We start from the raw sequence: 13,198 nt of genomic DNA on the forward strand, positions 1-13,198 counted from the left end.
TGTAACAAATTACAACAACTTGATGGCTTAAAACAATGAAAATGTATTCTCTCATAGTCCTAGAGGCCAGAAGTCTGTAATTAGTTTCACTGAGCTGAAATTGTCAGCTGGGCTACAATCCCTCTAGAGCAGCGGTGTCCAAACTTTTTTCAACGGTTTTCACCCAGGGCCATATGCGGTAAAATACACAAACATCTGGGCCACTCACTCGAGGTGAAGTACCTATTGCCTCACCTGGTTTACTTAAGTAAACTAAATATATTTGTGGAATTTGCTGCGGGCCAATTAACAATGGATTGCGAGCCGCAGTTGGCCCGGCAGGCCGCAGTTTTGACACCCCTACTCTAGAGGGTCTAGGGGAAAATCTATTCTTTGCCTCTCCCAGCACTCCTGAGCTTGTGGTCACATCACTCCAATCTATGATTCTGTGGCCAGGTTGCCTTCCTCTTCTGTGTATATGAAATCTCCCTCTGCCTTGTTCTTATAAGGACACTTGTGATTGGATTTAGGACCACCTGGATATTCTAAGACGATCTCCTCATCTCAAGATTCTTAACTTAATCACATCTGCAAACGATTTTTTTCCCCAAATGAAGTAACATTTACAGGTTCCAGGAGTTAGGATGAAGACATATCTTGCGGGGTGGGCAGTGCATTTTTCAGCCCATCACAGTTCCATTCAGGGATGTTCACCCAGGACAGCTGACTAGAGAGTGACACCCCTGTCCCCACCGTCACCTGGGAATGAAGACAGATCCTTCCTGTTTTGGTATTCTCCTTGAATGTAGTTTGGGAAGCTTACTCCAAGTTTTCTTACCACTATTAATGTTATGATTGTTGTTATTTTGGAAAGAGAGAAGAGGATGAACAGGGGGGCTCCTTCCTCCCCGCTGGTGGAAGGGCAAACTATTTCATGGGGGCTGCAGCCATTAGAAGTCAGATCCACAGATTGTCAGGAGGTCAATCTGGGTAAATTACAACTAAAATAAAGTCTGTGAGCAGAGCATGGCAGGAGAGGCATGAGCCACGAGCCTCATAATTTAAGGTAAGAGGCCCAAGTAGTCACAGGGCAAAACTAGAAATAAAGTAATGGGGAAGGCCTTTGGAACCAATTTTTTAGAGAGTTTCAGTAGTTTTTTATGTGCCCAGTTTTTCACGGTCAACTTCTCTTTATATAAAGGAACCCCAAATCTCAGGCCAGGCTCCTTCCCTAGCAGGACAAGCAGCCAACTAAAAAAGCTACTATAGGGCATCCACACTGCCTGGGCCAGCCCCACCTATTCTGGGCCCAGCTCAGGACCCTGGCTGCAGAGCCCCACTGGAAATCCACCAGGTTGCCCAGCACTTCCTTCTCTGTAAGCAGGATGGAGGCAGAAGTGTGAGAGAAAGGTGCCTTGGAGTCTGCCTTGACACCACCATATGTCCCTGTAATTGAGAACAGTAAAATGGAAATCACAGATAAAACAAGAAAATCTTCAAAGCAGAAAGGTGCCCCAGATTTGTGGCCTTGCATTAAATGCACTGCATTTGCTGTGCAAGTTGCCATAATTGGCTAAGAAATCACACAGCTGGGGCTTTTGCTCAGCCTAGGGAGATGGAAATGACTTGTCGTCCTCGCCAACTGAGGTTTTTTTCATGTCTCTCCCCAGGGTAACCTGAATATTTGCTGCCACACAGAGCGGATTCCTGCCCCAATTTGTTCTTGTTACATTCCTCCGGAGACAGCACGCCACTGCAAAACATTCCTCTCTTACAGAGGCCGTATGTGTTCTCCTACGTGCCTCTTCCAAAGACTTCTTGCCACTTTCTCTCTCTCAGCGGTCCCTTCCTCCCAAGTCCCACTGCCAAGACCCAGGAAGGCCTGCTTCATTTTCAACCTGGGTGATGGCAATAAGCTTCGCACTGACCTCCTGCTCCATCCTCACCTCCAGCCCATTTTGTACATCCCAGGACGACACACCAGTTTCATCATGTCACAGCCCTGCAAGGGACTCCCTCATGGCCAAACATCACGGCTCTGTGGGTCGAGTTTCCATCAACTGTCAGGTTTAGTGCTCAGTATCATCACATGAAAAACCCTGAAGCTACTGAATATTATTAACCATATACTTGTATTCATTGTATAGCAGGAACCCCAAATCTCAGGCCAGGCTCCTTCTTGGACTAAATTCAAGGGTATCCTTATAATGAGGTTACTGTCGTGGACTCATCCTGATATATTTTCTCAAGTTAGGAAAAATGGGGGGACTTTTTACCCAGCAAAGTGGGGATTTCGTATCACTCATGGCCCCCTACTTATACGCTTCATTTTGTGACTATTATGAGTTACTGAAATGGTATGGATTTGGTTTTACAGCAACTTCCATTTTTTAGAGTTTTGCTCACCGGTTAAGCCATCGTATTAAATTTCTGTTTGTTACCTCGTCTTGTAAGAGCAGCTTGATGAACTCTCACCTAATTTAAGTGTTCATGACAGTGGGCCTTAAAATATAGGAAATGAGAGGAGTCAAAGCCAATTTAGACAAAAGATTAATTTGCCAAAGCTCCCTCACTGAATGGTCAGGAAGATATGCATCCCCATTAAGCTGCCAGTGACAGAGAAAATTCACTGTAGTTTTGAACGTGAGGCTCAAACCCAAAGTCACAAGAGCATAATACAGGTGGAGACACAATTGATGTGCCTCTCTTTCTGGTAACTCTGCATAGCAGTTGCAACATGGGGATTTATGGATTTTCCAATGGCTAAGAAATCTCCTGAAATACACTGAGAAAGTGAGACAATTGCTAATACGGAACACAGCAGAGATAGAGGAGAGAATGAGCGGTTTCTCTCTCTCTTCACTGCATGTGGATAAGAATACTATAAGAAACACCTACGGCATCAACAGTCATTACTACTTCAAATGCAAAGCGAGGATAGAATCAAGTTTTGCAATAACATATACATGTCAGTGAAATGTCAAATATCATTACCATATTGATGCCAGTCAAAACTGGTAAATTCTATAGCTTTTATTATTTAACAACATAAGGTAACAGGATTTACTTATGCCTATTTTTTCATAGAACATTCTCACTGTTATCAAAGTAGAATAACTATCTAAGGAAAAGGACCCCAAAACTCATTTTCTAAGAAAATTTAACGGTGAGAGGATTAATCAACTTATTTTCCTTATAAATGGCAGTGTTTTAAGAACTTAAAGTGGTTTATTTTGTTGTCTGCATGCTTCTTATATTCTTTTATGAATACCAAAACAAAAAAGATAAGGCATTAATTTCTTTATTTCCCTGAAAATGAGAGCTTTGGGTTTGTTGGGTAGAGGGTGAGTTGGGTGGTGGTATCAAAATCTACACATGCTTATGACAGTGTGTTGTGCATATAAATATCAAATTCATATATATCTTATCAAACAGAGACGAGAACTGTTAGGTTTTCACTCTCACATCTCAATCGCTCTTTCCAGGCTTACGGGCCACATTCCCCCAGCTGGTACCATTTGCTCCATCCAAATTGCTTTGCTCACTGCCCAAAAGAATGGGCCTTGCCCCACGCTTCTTTACCTTTGTATCCAACTCCCTTCTACCTTTCAATATGAAGCTCAGTTCTCACCTCTTCACAAAGCCTCCCTTAAAGACACTTAGACTTCAGTGTACAGAAAGAGGAGTGGAGGGAGCGTATTTAAAATAGCAAGCTGGAACCCTCATGCACTGTTGGTGGGAATGCAGACCGGTGTAGCCGCTATGGACAGCAGTGTGGAGGTTCCTCACAAAATTACGAATAGAATTACCATATGACCCAGCAATCCCTCCCCTGGGTATCTACCCAAAAAATCTGAAAACATTTATACATAAAGACACATGTGCTCCAATGTTCATTGCAGCTTTATTTACGGTGGCCAAGACTTGGAAACAACCAAAATGTCCTTCGATAGATGAATGGATAAAGAAGTTGTGGTATATACACAGAATGGAATACTATTCGGCGGTAAGAAAAAATGAAATAGGACCATTGGTGACAACATGGATGGATCTTGAGAGTATAATGCTAAGCGAAATAAGTCAGACAAAAAAAGCAGAGCACCATATGATTTCACTGATATGTGGTATATAAACCAAAAACAACAAAAGAACAAGACAAACAAATGAGAAACAAAAACTCATAGACAGAGACAATAGTTTAGTGGTTACCAGAGTGTAAGGAGGGTGGGGGGTGGGAGATGAGGGTAAAGGGGATCAAATACATGGTGATGGAAGGAGAACTGATTCCGGGTGGTGAACACACAATGGGATTTATAGATGATGTAATGCAGAATTGTACACCTGAAATCTATGTAATTTTACTAACAATTGTCACCCCAATAAACTCTAATTAAAAAAAAAAAATAGCAAGCCACTCCCAGAGATTCTGATTCAGCAGATCCTAGAGCCCAAGAATCAGCCTCTTAGCACCCCAATGAGTCGGAAGGGGGACAGGTGGTCCTAAACCATTTAAAAGTCATTGCAGTGACTTGCCCTCTAACACTTCTGAACACTGAGCCAGTTAAACCTCCTCCCATTCCAGGCCTATCCTGTGTCCCCAGCTGGACTGTCTTCCGTCCTTTAAATTTACATTTCAATGCCAGCACATGGAAAGTATATAATACACCTAACTTGATGTCGATGATACTCCAGAAGATGTCGACAGGCTTTCTGAATTATCACCCAATGCCGGAGCCTCAGACTGGATAGAGACTACCACATCTGACAGAGACTTTCAGGCTCGGGAGTACCTCTTCCCACACATGGCACTTCTCCTCCTTTCCTCGTGACCTAAGCATGGTTTATTCCCTACTGCAGGTCATCCCAGCTGCTCTGCAGGTCATGTAGGAAAGACAGACCACCCTGCAGGAGAAGGCTGAGGCTAGATTTAATGTCACCACACTCTGGTGGCTGAAAGATAATGTGCAGTTGATTTTCCCAAAAGTAGAACACACACAAAAAAGTATTACATTTTCCAGAAAGGGTGATTTAGATGAAATATACCACACACACCCCTGACTCGAATGGTAATCAGGCTGGGATGGGATACAGAGGCTCGTCCCATCTCTGGAGGATCAGAGACTATTAACGCCGGAGGAGATGCAGCAATCTGTCCATATCCACACACGGCAGTCCTCTTGGTATAGAGGAAACGTCTTCTTTTTGATGGGGTTTTATAAAGAAAAGAGACACTATTTGGAAAGCAACTACTCAACACATAGTCACTAGTATGATAGGGATATCGTAAGTGTAGTGAATAAGAACATAAGCTTGGGAATCAGAAAGACGTAGATTTAAATCCCAGCTCTGCTATTTGCAAGCTATTTGACGGTTGGGCAATTTACATAACTTCTCTAAACTTAAATTTCTTCACTTAAAACTGAGATAAAAGACTTCAGAGCCTTATCGTGGTAAAGTAGTGTCTACTGGATTAGCTCTTCTGCCAAATACAACTATAAGAGCTGCACAAAGTACATTTAAAAAAAAAAATGTCTGAAGCCATTGTAGAACAATCAATACAGGCAGAACAGGAGGGGCTATGATTTTGGAGAGATTCTAGAAAGGGACTATTCATTATGGCTTTTTTATCTGAGAGCATTTTCCAAATGGTAGTGTAGGTCAGTAGAGCCCAAGAAGAAAATGTCAGCCTTACTGGGCTGAATAGAAAAAAGTCAGCTTTCAGGGCTGACAAAGCAGTTGGGACTTGAGGGCAATCCCAGAGAAAATAGAACCTGGGCACTATGCACAAATTGCTCTCAAATTTTTTATCACTTCCTAAGATGTATTAGGCTGTGAAAGATTCCAAAACACACAGCAAAAAAAAAAAAAAAAAAAAAAAAAAAAAAAGGAAAAAGGAAAAAAAGCAACTGGAAGCCTAAAAACCTGAGCAAATGTTTTAAGCATCACATAGTGCTAAAAAGATAGAGTTTGAAGTTCAAGTGTAATCAAAGTAGACAAACCATTGTAAAGATCCTAAGGTACCATAAGGATCATACCCTAGGAATAAGAGCCACCCTAGGGTAAGGGCAAAATTGAAAGAGGCCAATCATAAGAAAGCCTATGACAAGATCAAGTTGATTCACTTGTGCTCTATCTGCTTGCTATGAGAAAATTTAACCTCTTTGGAGAAGTACAACTTTATCCAGAACTTCTACAACTTTCACCCACAACATCCATCATCCAAAACAAACAAACAAAAACAAAAAACAAAAATGACAAAGCATGTTAAAAAAAAAAAAATCAAGAAATAAAGGTCAATAGAAAGAGACCTACAGATGATTTAGGTAGTAAAGGTATCAAATAAGATAACCATGAGGAATATGTTCAAAATAATAAATAAAATTATAGATATTCACCAAAGACTTGGAATCTATTTTTTAAATGAAATGAAATTTTTAGAACTGAAAAGTACCATAACTAATATTAAAAATGTGAAATACAGGTTTAATAGATTAGAAAAGGGAGAACAGAGCAGTAGTGGGTTCTTTTGTGGGTTTAAAAAATATATGTAGACTTCCTGGTTCCATAACTAAAATAAAATAAAATATACGTAGACTTAAAATTTATAACAATAATGGTAAAAAGATGTGAGGGGTAAATGGAGTTAAACTGGTGTAAGGTCTTTCTCTCATTTGGGAAGTAGTAAAATTACTAATCTGTCTATAATAAACCCAGGAAAAGGAATGTAATTTCTAGGGAAACCACTAAAGAAACAATAAAACAATGTCTAATTAAAAAGCTAATAGAAAAGAAAAAAATAGTAATGAAAATAACTGATTGATCTAAAAACAGGAACAAAGATAAGATCAATCAAATGGAAAACAAATAGCAAGATAGGAATTAAACCCAACTGTCTCAGTAATTAAATGTAAATTGACTAAATATTCTAATAAAGAGACATTGATTGTCAGACTGGATAAAAAAGCAAGATCTAATTATATACTGCTTATAAGACACCCTCTTTATATGTAAGGACACAAAAGGTTTATTGTAGAGGATGTATACAATATATCTTCAAAAAAGACAAAGCAAAAGCTAACAAACTAAAAGAAAATATAAAAATCCACAATCATAGTTGGAAATTATAGCACCTCTTTCTCAAGTAACTGACAAATTAAGCTGATAAAAAAAATTAAGAAGGATATAGAAGTCAACAACATGATAGACATGATTAACATATACAGAACACTACGTCCAATAACTGCAAAATACACATTCTTTTCAAGTGTATGTCGAATATTTACCAAAATAGATCTGATAAACTATGGAAATGATACCTCTGAGACCCACGACTGTCAGGCAACCACATTTACTCACATGGTTTCAACCGTTCCTATCCTCAGATGCTCCCAGACCTTGATATCTTCAGATCTCTCTCTCTCTTCTCTGGTTTATGACAATAGGCTCTTAGCTGGCTTATTTGTCTCCCTTTCTCTTCATTTCAGTTCACTCTACACATTCTGATCCTAGCACACCCATACTTAACTCTTGACTAGAAGACTTATCAATAACAAAAACAGTCGATTACCCCATATTTTGTATGTTATGTGTATTATATACTGTATTCTTACAATAACGTAAACTAGAGAAAAGAAAATGTTATTAAGAAAATCACGAGAAAGAGAACATACATATACAGTACTGTACATACTGTGTTGTAAAATGCACATATAAGTGGACTTGGGCAGTTCAAACCTGTGTTATTCAAGGGTCAACTGTACAAAAAATAATAGTTGGAAGGAGATTATTTTAAACATTTTTTTAAAAAGAGAGTCAACAATCACTAAAACAACAGAAGAGATAATGAAGACAAGTGGTATGGGACCCTGGGCAGATGGTAGAAACCAAAGGAACAAAGAATACAGAGTGCTCAGAATTAGTAGCAGTGAGGTGTTAAGGAGATAATTAACACTTACATTCTGAATACCAGCTGAATATAAATGAGAACAGATGGGGCTCAATGGCTATGAAAAGACCGAGGGTAATAAAAAGATGAAAGTCAAGATAAACAATCAAATATTTAGAGACACGATACTTTATAATTAGTAAAACTATGCTCAATTTGTACTAGGGGTTTCATTTTCTTTCACCCTTGCTCCAAGTAACTTGCTCCAGGATTCATGACAGGAAGGTACTGTATCCCTGCTATATATGGCTTCTTAACATCTAACATGTATTCCATGCTGATGATATGCCCAATGCTGGAGATAGATTATCTCATTTAATCCTCTTTGCAGTAGGTACTATTATTAGCCCTATTATACAGGTCAGGTTGCTAATGCTCTGAATGGCTAGCTAGTACCTTATTCAAATTTACGGGGGTGGGAAAAGATTAAGTTACAATTTGAACTGTTCTGACTTCGGAACCTGCCTGCCGACCACTATACTATCATGGCAGCCAACAAACATTTATGGAATAATAACTGTCATTGCTCACATTACCTAGTTTTATGTGCCCTGCTATCAAAATAAATGCTTTAAAATTTAAGCATAAGGTAATATATAGAGTGCTATAAATACCTCCTTGCCCTTTGTTACCCGTGGAGTCTAAGCACCGTTGGTTAGAGATAAATTATTAAATGGGTATTCCTGATGAGAGGAAAGCTAGAGCCTCAGAGGACAGAAGAAAGAAAACCTTGGGCTTGGTGCTCTGGACAGAGGGTAAGTTAGAGAAATATGTTCTCAGGGTTCAGAGTTAGTCGGCCCCAATGAGGGATCACCTATCATTTAACGGACGTGATGAGAATTGCCTGGAAGGGATCTCAAGATCTCAACCTACAACTCATGCCCTGTTTATTAATGAGTATGAGTTAAGGAGTAAATTGAACCAGACCAAGAAAAGCTGGAATAAAGAGCATCTGCCTTTTCAGGAAAGCAGCCTAAGAAAGAGTGAGGATGAATGGGGTAGACAGACGCATTATATAAACCTCTTCTCTGCCTCAATGCAGTCGCTCCCAAGCAGCTCCTTTCCAAAGGGATAGATTCTGAATGTCCTCAAGATGAAATGCAAACCACCCAGAGAAAAAGAGAATGAGACATTTGGTGACCACACCAAGCTCAGAAGGAACTAGGGCATCCGGGACCCCATCTTTTTATTTCTGATGAATTAATCGGCTGCCTTCTTCAAACACACCCCCACCCTGGAGGACAGCACGAGGGAGGAAAGCGAGGCCAGAGACGCCTCCCAGTCCCACTGTCACTGCTCTCAAAGGCAATCGGGATGACTCACAGCACTACCAGCTCCCCTGGCTCCAGCAACAATGCTGCTGGGAACAATATCCATTATAATTGTCACAGAAAGCCACTTGGAGACAGAGCTTACTTTTGGCTGCAACCGACCCACAGAGAAGGAACAGGGTGGAGAAGACTTCATTTGTAGGAAATAAAAAGGTGACATCGGGACCTTTGGAGCCACCTGGATTTTAAACAATTAAGCTTACTTGGGAAAACAAACGTTACTGTTTCCTATGCTTTCCACCATTACAGTTCTAGCTGGGGTTTTCTGGGCTTCCAATTTGGCACTGGATTTGGATCTCACGTATAGTAATGTCTGAAGACATACTGCATCATTTAGGAGATTTTGTGATCCAGAGGCCGCTAGAACTGTGGGGGAACTAAATGGACAATTTCTGGATTAAATGGACAAACTTACTGGGTTATAAGTCAAGAGTACAAAGACTGGGTGTATATTCCCACTAAGTATATATATATGTATACTCAGTACTGTATACTCCACTGAGCCTGACACAGAGTAGGTGAAGAATGAATGAATGAAAGAATGAGTGAATGCCCAAAATGAGATAAGCATTTAATGAGCAGAAGGGACTTCTTAGGAAACACTTGTGAAGGAGCCCTCAACTTCTGAAATACGTATGTATTCATTCATTCAGAAGACAGTTACTGAGTACCTCACACTCGCCAGGACTGAGCCAGGTGCTGAGTACACAGAAGTCATTCCTGCCCTTGCAAAGCTTATAGCGTGCAGTGGGATGCCATGGAGGGTTTAAAAAAAGGGGAAAGACAGATGAAAATCATTCTATCCATCTCTAGTTCCTTTCCCACCAAATGACCAATCAACTTGGGATCCTCTTAGTTGCCTCGTTTCCATGACCTTTAATATCCTTGTCCAAGATGCCTCATATAAGGTGAACTAGTGGAAAGGGCAAGAGCCTGGATGTGAAAACTTAATCCTACTTTTGGCTCTGCCGCTGATTGGCTTTGGGACTTGAGTTTTATCTATTCCCTATTGACTCATCTGTTCATAAAAAAAGGTAGGTCTCGGTCTCTAAGACCTCTCTCTGGTACCTTGTGTATATTCATTCACAGAGTTGCCATGTCTTTAAGCATTTCCAGGTGAAAAATGAAATCTCTCCCAGGAATAGGATGCACCCTCTCTCACTCGTTGTCAATTGTAACCGATTCCTGCTCTCCCTTCTCACTGTTTTAGTCTGTTCAGTCTGCAAAAACACCACACACTGGGTGTCTTCAACAACAAACGCTGATTCCTCACAGCTCTGGAGGCTGGGAAGAGCAAGATGGAGATGCCGGCAGATTCACTGCTTCCGGGTTTATCTTTTCTCTGTGTCCTCACAGCATGGAAGAGGTGAGAGAGCTCTTTGGGATTTCTTTTATAAGAGCACTAATCCCACTCATGAGGGCTCCACTATTATGACAATCACCTCCCAAAGGCCCCACCTCCTAATGTCAGCACACTGATGGTTAGTATTTCAACATATGAATTTTGAGGAGACAAAACATTCAGTCTATGGCACAGATATCGCTCTGATATTTCTCGGAGCCCCGATAAAGAGAGGACCCTCTTTTTCTTCACCCACACTGTCCAATTCATCACTAAATCCTGGTGTTTCTGCCTCCAAACTCACAGCTGAAATCCATCCTCTTTGCTATAAGCTAAGTACTATGACAGCACCTCACTGGTCCTCCCACTATCCCCTTTCCACCCTGCAATCCATTCTCCACACATAACCGGAGCACTCTTTATAAAAGGTAAATCATATTGCCAAGCACCATTAGAATCCTCTAGTGACTTTCTGTTGCAGCTAGAATAAAATCCCAACTCCTTTCCTTGGTTTGCAAGTCCTTTCAGTGCTGGCCCTGCCTCCCTCTCCATTAGTATCTTTAATCATTCTGTCCCTTGATCCCTAAATTTCTGCCTCACTGGGCTCTTTCTGTCCATCCAACACACCTAGCTCTTCCCACCTTAATGTCTTGTACTTCCTGTTCCCTCTACTGAGACTGGGCTTCCCCAAATCCATTGCATAGCACATTTCCTACTCTTTAGAATTAGACTCAAACATTACCTCCCCCAAGAAGCCTTCCCTGACCACTCCATCCTCAGAAAAATCAATCCCAATCTGTCTGTCTGTCTGTCTGTCTGTCTGTCTCTCTCTCTCTCTCTCTCTCTCTCTCTCTTTCTCTCTCTCTCTCTCTCTCACACACACACACACACACAGAGAGTTCTCGTGGTCATTTCTCCTTATTTCTATCAAAGCCCTTGTCACTCTGTAATTATTTTGTTGGTTTATTTGTTTGTCATCTGTCTACTCTACTAGCAAAAGTTCCCGAGAGTGGGAACCTAGTCTGTCACTCTATTCCCAGTGCTTTGAAAAGTATCTGTCTGGCAAATACTAGACACTTGATAAATGTTTGTTGAATGAATAGTGAGTAAGGGAAAGAATGAATAAATTCATCACTTCCACTCACATTTCCATGTCTTTTAAAACTAGGATAAGAGGTAAGGGAGGAAAGGGCAGAAACAGAGGACATTAAAGAGTAAGGACCGTAATGATGAGAGTTTAGGAAAACATGACAAGGAGACATGCACGGTCAGGCCTCAAAGTTCTACTCAGCATAAAAACAGGAAGTTCTGAATGTCTCATAGGCGTGTCCCACCAAGACATGGGCTGCTCTGTGGACTGCTCTGCGAGCCAGTTACTCCCTTAGCGTGTGCAGAAGATGTTGCACAGCCACTGCCAGGGCCATTGCAAAGGGGATTTACGCATCCTAAGGGAAACTAGACGAGACGGCTTTAAACGATGAGCTCATGGCTGGAGTGGCCCCAGGCCAGTGAGCATGGGAGCCCTAAAACCCTGGTGAGGTGCTTCCTCCTCCACTAAATACACAACATACGTTCAATTAGTTTCTCTGCTCCAGGAGAACTGTCGCTTAGCGCCCTCAGCAATGAGATCTTGCTAATTGAAAACACTTCCCTCTATCTGCCTGAGAGGATTGGACTAAACTAGGCTACTGAAATGTAGTGCATGGGGCAGGAGGGAGCCTAACTGGGCCAGGAGAGACACAGTAGAGCAGAAGCACAGATGTCTAGTCTGGGTTTAGGGGAGCGGACAGGGGATGTGTTTCATTTTAGCCACTATTTCAGACAGACTGCAACTTCCAGTTTTTAGAGAATGCATTTTACCAGATAACGAGTCTTCCCAAATTAAGGGTAATTTTTTTCCCCTTCACCTTGGAATGATTTATTATAGTGCAACAGCAATTATAAAAATAGGACCTCTCCACTTCTTTATAAGGATACCAGATTTTGACCCAACCGTCTTGCTTCTGAAAGAGGCATCCATTGGTATGTGAACTGTGGATGGTAATTTTAAGACCTAGGCCAGGTAAGAGGAGCATATAACAGAATTCAAGGAAACAGCACAGCAGTGGCAGAAAACAATAGTAACATAAGCAGCTATTATTTATTAAACACTCTGTGCCAGGCTCTGTGTGAGCATTGCCTCCTTTCATACTCCTGATAATTCCGTGAACAAGAACCATTATGATCCCATTTTACAGATTAGAAAATGGAGGCCCTGGAATTAAGTAAGAGACTTGCCCAGGATCACAAAGCTACTAAGAGGAGGGTGGGCTCCTGGTCGGCCTCCAGAGCCAGTACTAACTGGAAGAGGCCAACCAGGCATCCCACAGGACCTGCTAGGGCTAGTGCTTCACCAAGACCTGGCTCTTCCATCAAAGCTGGCATCAGATTACGAGGAAAAAAATCCAAAGTTCAGAATATAGGCACTGATTCTTTGATGGAAAAAAAAATTAAACTTTGGAAATAATGTCTTCTGGTGACCCTGTATAATCACTCTTCCTGTCTTTCCCCCTAATTTTTTCCCAACTGTGATGGTTAATTTATGTGTCACTTTGGCTGGAC

Source organism: Rhinolophus ferrumequinum, chromosome 24 (genome assembly GCF_004115265.2).
Source record: "Rhinolophus ferrumequinum isolate MPI-CBG mRhiFer1 chromosome 24, mRhiFer1_v1.p, whole genome shotgun sequence".
Taxonomy (NCBI): domain Eukaryota; kingdom Metazoa; phylum Chordata; class Mammalia; order Chiroptera; family Rhinolophidae; genus Rhinolophus; species Rhinolophus ferrumequinum.